Genomic DNA, 7,856 nt, shown 5'->3' on the forward strand with positions numbered 1-7,856 from the left:
CCAGGTAATGTGTGTGCCTGCTCAGTCTGCTACCCAGGTGCTAACTATTGATGGGTAACTTTGAGGCTCCTGCTTGTGCCTTTGTCTTTAAGCCAGTCTTGGACCGGGCAGCCCTTCAAATAGAGGATTGCCTTTTGTAAAGTAGGACACATGGCCACCCTGCCAATCATCATGCTTATTCAATTCTCAGCAGAGCCAGGGCCAATGAAATGCTTGAGTGGTTGCCTTCCTCGTTAGGCCCGGTCCTCCTTCTTGCCCTTTTAAAACAGAGCTGGGGGAGCTTTTCTGGCTGCTAGGCGGGATCCTTATCTCCTTGCCCCTGCTGGGCCAAATTTGCAGAGCTTGGAAAAGTTACTTTTTTGAACTTCAACTCCCATCATCCCCAGCCAGCATGGCCACTGGATTGGGCTGATGGGAGTTGTAGTTCAAAAAAGTAACTTTTCCAAGCTCTGCAAATTTGACATGTGGGTGGGGAGGAGATAAGGATCTAGCTCTGTAAGAATCTGGATGCTGCTATGACAGCCGGAGATGTTCCTCTTTGAAGCCCTGATTGTTGGGACTTCAAAGTGCAGTGTGGGGGTGTTTGAAAGCCCCCTTGCAAGCAGCTCCTGCACTGCTATTTAAACCACCAAAAGCCAGAGGGTCAAAAAGCAGCAAAAGGGTTTTCAAACAGCCTGAAGCTGCTCTTTAAAACCTGGAGGTTGAAGGAGCATCACTGGGGGGGTGGGGAGAGAGGTGGTTTCCAATGAAAACCGTTTCTCCCTCCTGGAGCAAGGTGCACTCCCACCACCCATCAGCTGATGGCTGGTGGGAGCATGACTTGCTCTAGCAAAGGAGCAACCGGGAGCTTAAAGTGAGCTCCCAACTGTTCCTTTGAAGCCTGCCCTTAACTGTCGTTTATGATGTCAGGTGGAGGGCAGGTGGGCATGTCTTGCCCAAAATGGCCTCGCAGACCAAATGGGGCAGCCTGGTGGGACAACTTTGGTCCACGGGCCAGAGATCCCCCACTCCTGTTTTAAAATGTCTCCTGGTATCCTCTTCTCTGTCTTCTGTTTCCACCTCCTTCTTGTGCCCTCAAGGAATTTGCCAAGACAGGAATTGGACCCATGAGAAATCCACATTTGATGATAAGCTGACAGTGCACGTTGAGCCAAATGCATCACCTATGCAAGTTTAAATTAATCATTTGCTGAAGGCAATTTAGCTTCATACCATAACCTGATGAAAATGCTTCCTGAGTCTTGGGCCTTGTTTTCACTTACGGCATCGCTCTTTCTGTTTCTGGGCTGTACCACTTAAGAATGTATGGGGTGGGTCCTCACAGGATGGAATGTTCCACCCATTTAAAAAATCCCTGCACATAGAAAGCCAACAAGTCAAGGAGAAGGCTAGGCTCCACCTCTCCACCCCCAACATCTGGTTTTCTGTGTGGATATCATTTTTATATCAGGGAGCACTCTATCATGTGAGCCTCCACCTGCAGTCTGAAGGGGACTATAGTTCAATAGGAAAGTGCATGCTATGCATGCACAAGATCCTGGGTTCTGTCTCTGGCATCTCCAATTTTTTAAAAAAGGATCAGGTAGCAAGTGATTTGAAAGACCTGTGCCTTAGACCCTGGAGAGCTGCTGCCAGTCAGAGTAGACAATATTGAAATGGGTGCATAAGCAGTCTGACCAAGAATGGGGCAGCTTCCGATGCTCCCAGGCTTAGAAACAATGCTCCTGTTGATACAACCTAAAATAGGGTCTTATTATGACACAACATTCAAAAGAGAAGAAATGCAAGGGCACTTGAATGAGCTGGAGCACCGAGTCTTAACTGTACCCAAAACAAAACAAATCCAAAATATTTCTTAGCCTTTTTTTTTTAAAGATGAAACCCATAAGAAAGGAAACCGGCTTTTCACCATGGCTGCTTTAGGAATTTTATTTCTGTAAATTCCAGTGTAAACCTGACCTGATCCACACCTCCTGGATTGATGTGCTGATCTGTACACACATATCTTTCAGATTTTGCATTTTGCTGAATTTTGCAATACAGTTCTCAGCTTGAAAAACACACCAAAAATTAATACTTCTGGGTGAAACATGTTTAGAAAAGTATAAACTGAAATAAAATAGGTATCCAAATGTCTATTTTAGGAAGAAATATATGTTTAAACACGTATTTATATTTAGAATATAAATTTTCATGTGGATTTTTAAAAAACATAGATGAATGCAGAAATGGGATGGAACAAACTTGTGAATCGAATGTGAAACTGACCCAGACCTGCAACAGACTGATCCATCCATCCCTTCTTTTTGCCCTCACCTTCTTGCAGAGCTCTGAGCTGTATGGCAAATAGATGCTTAAGGTGGAGTGCAGTAAGAGTCATAGTGGTGCAACAGTATGATGTGTACTTTCATTGTGAGTAGATGCAATAGGTTATTCCAGTGAAGTAACATAATTGGTAACTGCTAAATCAGCAATGGATCTTTACGACAGGAAGGCACTTGCAACATCATGCGCAGCCACTGGGTTGCCCCAAACAAGAGTTGTGGGGGGGGCAGAGCTGGTACAGTTTGCCAATACCAGATACATTAATGCACCTAGAAATTCATATTAACCTTCAAGAGTTTACAAAGAGGTTTAGTGATGTAGTGATGAGAGGACAGTATAAAAGCCAGTTGAATACACAAAAGGCCACACACGCATGACATGAAGGCTTATTGATCATGGCCCTAATGTTTGGGAGTTTCATTTTAAAACCAATTGTTACAGATATGCTGACAACCCCCATCTGAAAAACCCAGGATGCTATCAGAGCTGCATCAGTGCAAAGCATTCCATGCACTTTCAAAGCTGCAAATGTCTACCCAAGTGAGGTATTAGAACTGCTTAACATTAGACTTTTTGCACAGGGAAGAGCTGTAGCTCAATGGTAGAGCATCTGCCTGGCATGCAGAGTGTCCCGGGTTCAATCCCCGGCATCTCAAGGTAGGACTGGAAAAGATTCCTGGTCTGAAACCCTGGAGAGCAGCTGCAGGTCAGTACAGACTATATTGAGCTAGATGGAATAAGGTCTGACCTTGTATAAGGCAGTAAGAGAAAAGTCAACTCATTTGAAATATGGTGTTGGAGGAGAGCTTTGCGCATACCACAGACTGCGAAAAGGACAAATAATTGGGTGTTAGAACAAATTAAACCAGAACTACCACTAGAAGCTAAAATGATGAAACTGAGGTTCTCATACTTTGGATACATCATGAGAAGACAATAATTCTGGGAAAAACAGAAGGGAGTAGAAAAAGAGGAAGGCCAAACAAGAGATGGATTGATTCCATAAAGGAAGCCACAGACCTGAACTTACAAGATCTGAACAGGGTGGTTCACAACAGATGCTGGTGGAGATCGCTGATTCATAGGGTCGCCATAAGTTGTAGTCAACTTGAAGGCACATAACAACAACAAACCTAGGATGTCAAGTGGGCATAAAACAATATGTGTTTACCAGCAAGTGTATCATACAATTACATTTGTCAGAAAGCTAGGCTTCTGTGCAGCTTGCTCTCAAGGGGACATTCGGGTGGCAAACTTAGGTTTTCTGCTGTATGGTGTGCAAAATGGCTCTCAGGCACGTATTGATGTCACAAAGAAAGAAAGAAAAAGAAACAGAAGACGCACAATTTAATTTCTCCCTTTTGCCTCCCCCACCATTGAAATTTAGATTGCAAGCTCATTGGGGCTCAGAATGGACATTTGTTGTTGCTTACATTACTCTGTAATATGATATTACAACAGGGATGCAGTATGAAGCATAAACAACAACAGCAGCAGCAGCAGAAATATGAAGAAGGCCTGAACAAGGGAGCAAACTGTGGATCCAAGCTAATGCTGGATGCCGTGGCAGCTGGGGAACTGGGGCAGGGGGAAAATTGTTTTACCCAGATTTCCACAATAGAGGCAAACTATACCCGGGATGGGAGACTTGTGGCCCTCCAGATGTTGTTGGATTCTGTCATCTCCAGTCAACATGGCCAAAGGTGGGATGGGAGTTGTAGTCTATCAATATCTTGAAGGCCACAGATTCCCCATTTTTGATGAAGAGTTGGGATTGAGAATTGTCCACCACAATCTTCTGCATCACAGAATGGCAGGGGAGGAACACAATTTGCAGGGAAGAGAAAACAGATAGGTTTAACCCTGACCCTCCCTGGCATTTTCCCCCTACACTTACTTGAAATGGCAAACATACATCTGGGAACCCTAATTCAAGGGAATGTGCAAATGTTGGGGGAGGCCTTGTGCTCTCCCTGGAGGGATGCCCTTTTTGTGAGCTCCCAAAAGACATCTGGCTGGCCAGCACTATTGGCCTAGATGGACCCTAGGCCTGATCCAGCAGTGCAGTGATAAAGTGGCGGATGGAGGAAGATTTAGCACCCCTTGTCCACTGCTCCTCTCTTGCAAATTGTCTCTGCCTCCAGGGATTTGCGATGGAGAAATGGCAGGCAGTGTTTCCTAGCCCTGTGCTTTCCATCAAATGTACCAGTGGTAGCTTGTGTGGTCAAAAGATGGACCAGAATCTGCTCCTACAAGGGCAGGCAGAAAAAATAGGAAAGAATCTGTGGCTTAGCATCTGCTTTGCATGAAGAAGGCCCCAGTCTCTGGCATCTCCAGTTAAAAGAGACCAGGTAGCAGGTAATGGGAAAGACCTCTTTCTACCTGAGACCTTGGAGAGCTCCTGCCAGCCTATTTTTATTTATTTATTTATTAAATTTATATCCTGCCATTCCTCCCAGTAGCAGTAAACAAAAACAGTAAAAAAACTTTAAAACATCATAAAAGAGACTTTAAAATATATTAAAACAATACATCTTTTAAAACACCTTTTATAAAAAGCTTTAAAAACATCTTAAAAAGCAACTCCGATGCAGGCTGGGATAAGGTTTCTATTTAAAAGGCTTGTTGAAAAAAGGTCTTCAGTAGGTGCCGAAAAGATAACAGAGATGGAACCTGATATTTAAGAGGAAGGAATTCCAAAATGTTGGTGCCACTACACTAAAGGTCCACTTCCTATGTTGTGTGGACCTCCTGATAAGATGGTATCTGCAGGAGGCCTTCATCTGCAGAGCATAGTGATCGACTGGGTATATAAGGGGTAAGATGATCTTTCAGGTATCCTGGTCCCAAGCTATATAGGGCTTTGTACACCAAACCAGAACCTTGAACTTAGCCCAGCAGCTAATGAGCAGCCAATGCAATTCTTTCAGCAGTGGGGTCATGTGTTGGCAATACCCTGCCCCAACAAGTACTTACACCACCACATTTTGCACTAGCTGCAGCTTCCGGATCAACCTCAAGGGTAGCCCCACATAGAGCACATTACAGTAATCTAGCCTGAAGGTTACCAGTGCATGGACAATAGTAGTCAGACTATCCCAGTCCAGAAACAGCTACAGCTGTCTGACCAGCTGAAGCTGGTAAAAGGCATTCCTAGTCACTGACGTCACCTGGGCCTCTAGCAACAAAGATGGATCCTGGAGCACCCCCAGACTATGGACCTGCTCTTTCAGAGGGAGTATGACCCCATCCAAAGCAGGCAATTGACCAATTATTCTAACTCAGGAAGCACCAATCCACAGTGCCTCCATCTTGCTAGGATGCAGACTCAGTTTACTGGCCCTCATCCAGCCCACCACAGAGTCAAGGCACCAGTCCAGGGCTTGCACAGCCTCTCCCGATTCAGATGTTATAGAGAAACAGAGCTGGGTATCATCAGTGTATTGCTGACACCTTGCCCCAAATCTCCTGACGACCATTCCCAGGGCTTCATATAGATATTAAACAGCATGGGGGACAAGATGGTACCCCGAGGCACCCCACAGCACAACTGCCAGGGGGCCAAAAGACAATCACCCAGTGCTATTCTCTGTAAACAACCCTGGAGGTAGGATCGGAACCACTGTAAAATAGTGCTTCTGACACCCATCTCACTGTCAGCTCAGAGGGATACCATCGTCAACAGTATCAAAAGCTGCCAAGAGATCAAGTAAGAATAACAGGGTCGCACTCCCCCTCTCCTTCTCCTGATAAAGATAATCCATCAGCGCAACCAAGGCCGATTCAGTCCTATAACCAGGCCTGAACCCAGATTGGGTCAAGATAATCTGTTTCATCCAAGAGTACTTGCAATTGCTGCACCACAACCCTCTCAATAATCTTCCCTAAAAAGGAGGTATTTGTGACCATCTGGTAGTTGTCACAAACCAATGGGACCAGGGTGGGCTTTTTCAGGAGTGGTCGGATCACCGAGTCTTTCAGGGTGGTTGGAACCACTCCCTCCTGCAACAACGTGTTGACCACACCTGGATCCACTCGGTCAAACCCGCTTGGCAAGCTTTCATAAGCCAAGAAGGGCAAGGTTTGAGAGGACATTGCAAGCACCTTGTCCACATCACCAGGCTGCATCAACTGAAACCGATCCCAAGAAGTTGCAGCAGATGTTGCACTGAACACCTCACTTCTATGATAATTGTGAATAGGGCATTTTGTTTTCTAAACCTAGAGAACAAAATACTGACCTAGATGATCTGATTTGGTCTCAGGCAAGATAATATACATATAATGAACCTTCTTTGACAATAGCAAGCCTCACCCTGGATCATCTTGATTTAGGCTAAAAATGACCCACTCAGAATTTCTTGGCAATGTCCTTGGCTAGAGGATTGCCAGGGTTGAAACCTGTGTAGGAGTAGAAGTAATAGTACTCTTGATTTGGAAGCTACATACCCTTATCCCAGATTTTGATGGTGTGTTGTGGCTACCCACTAGTGATGGAAACATTAGACAAATAGTCAGGGCTCCTTCAAGTGACTATCGATTACGCATTCATCCTGATTTGCTTGTACAAAGCTTACGCGGAGGTTGGACTATGCCCAGACTTTACTGACCGTGTGTTTTGATTTGTTTGTGGGGAGGTTATATGACAACGAGCATTCATCCTGTGTCCATCCAATTTGCTTGCAGGCAGTTGATATATCGTCGTCCTTAATCACTCATTCATGCCACATTTTTCAATGCATTTCCCCATTACTGTCTTAACTTGAAAAGGTTTCTTTTTTAAAGTGGATTTGTCGTGCTAGGGTGACAGAGCACTTTAATCCATTCAAATTGTGCAGATTGAAATTTCCCAGTATTCTCCTGAATCCCTCTCACAGAATACTAACAGTCTGGAGGTGCCTCCGAAGGGCAGAGGCCTCATTATGACTGCTTCACATATGCTGCGGCTTGTGATACCCCTGGGATTCAGCAGAGGTTCTGGAGATGGTCCCTGCTGATGCCGGCCTCGAACTATGCTCTGCAAATGAAAGCTAAGCTTTGTTTCTTGTCTGGCGCCCAGACTTGCAGAATCTTCAGCCAAGCAAACACTTAGCAGCAAACCTTCCCTTCCACTTTGCTGTTTGCTTCATACTGTTCATTATAAGTGCTTGAAAGTTTTTGGCTGAACACTGCTCTGTAGGCAAGAGTCCACACACTCCACGTTCCAGAAGGCCCTGGAGGATACGGATGCGTGACAAAGATACACAGCAGAGACAATGGGGGGGGGGAACATATTAGGAAGGCCTGACTTTTTAGAAAGGCATCAGGGAGGAGCCGTCAAGGACTCCTGTTCTTTACATTCCATGGTCTTCTCGGTACAGAAAACTCTTAAAAAGATATAGCCTTGGGTGGAAGAACCACCCTGTCTGAGTAACAGCTGACGATACTTTTCGGAACAAAGGAGGAAACCGCTCAATAAAAAGAAAACCCCGCCCGTTGCTATATCCCGGAATGTGACACAGGCATGAATAAGCACACGGAGGGAATGGATA

At 45.1% G+C, this 7,856-nt stretch overlaps 1 non-coding gene across 1 annotated transcript; it reads left to right on the forward strand.

The window, feature by feature from the left end:
- The first annotated feature begins 2,909 nt into the window (after nt 1–2,909).
- On the forward strand, nt 2,910–2,981 carry TRNAA-GGC (transfer RNA alanine (anticodon GGC)). Its single transcript has one exon. It is a non-coding gene; the product is annotated as a tRNA-Ala (tRNA).
- The last annotated feature ends 4,875 nt before the right edge of the window (nt 2,982–7,856 follow it).

The sequence above is a fragment of the Rhineura floridana genome, chromosome 11 (genome assembly GCF_030035675.1).
Source record: "Rhineura floridana isolate rRhiFlo1 chromosome 11, rRhiFlo1.hap2, whole genome shotgun sequence".
Lineage (NCBI taxonomy): Eukaryota > Metazoa > Chordata > Lepidosauria > Squamata > Rhineuridae > Rhineura > Rhineura floridana.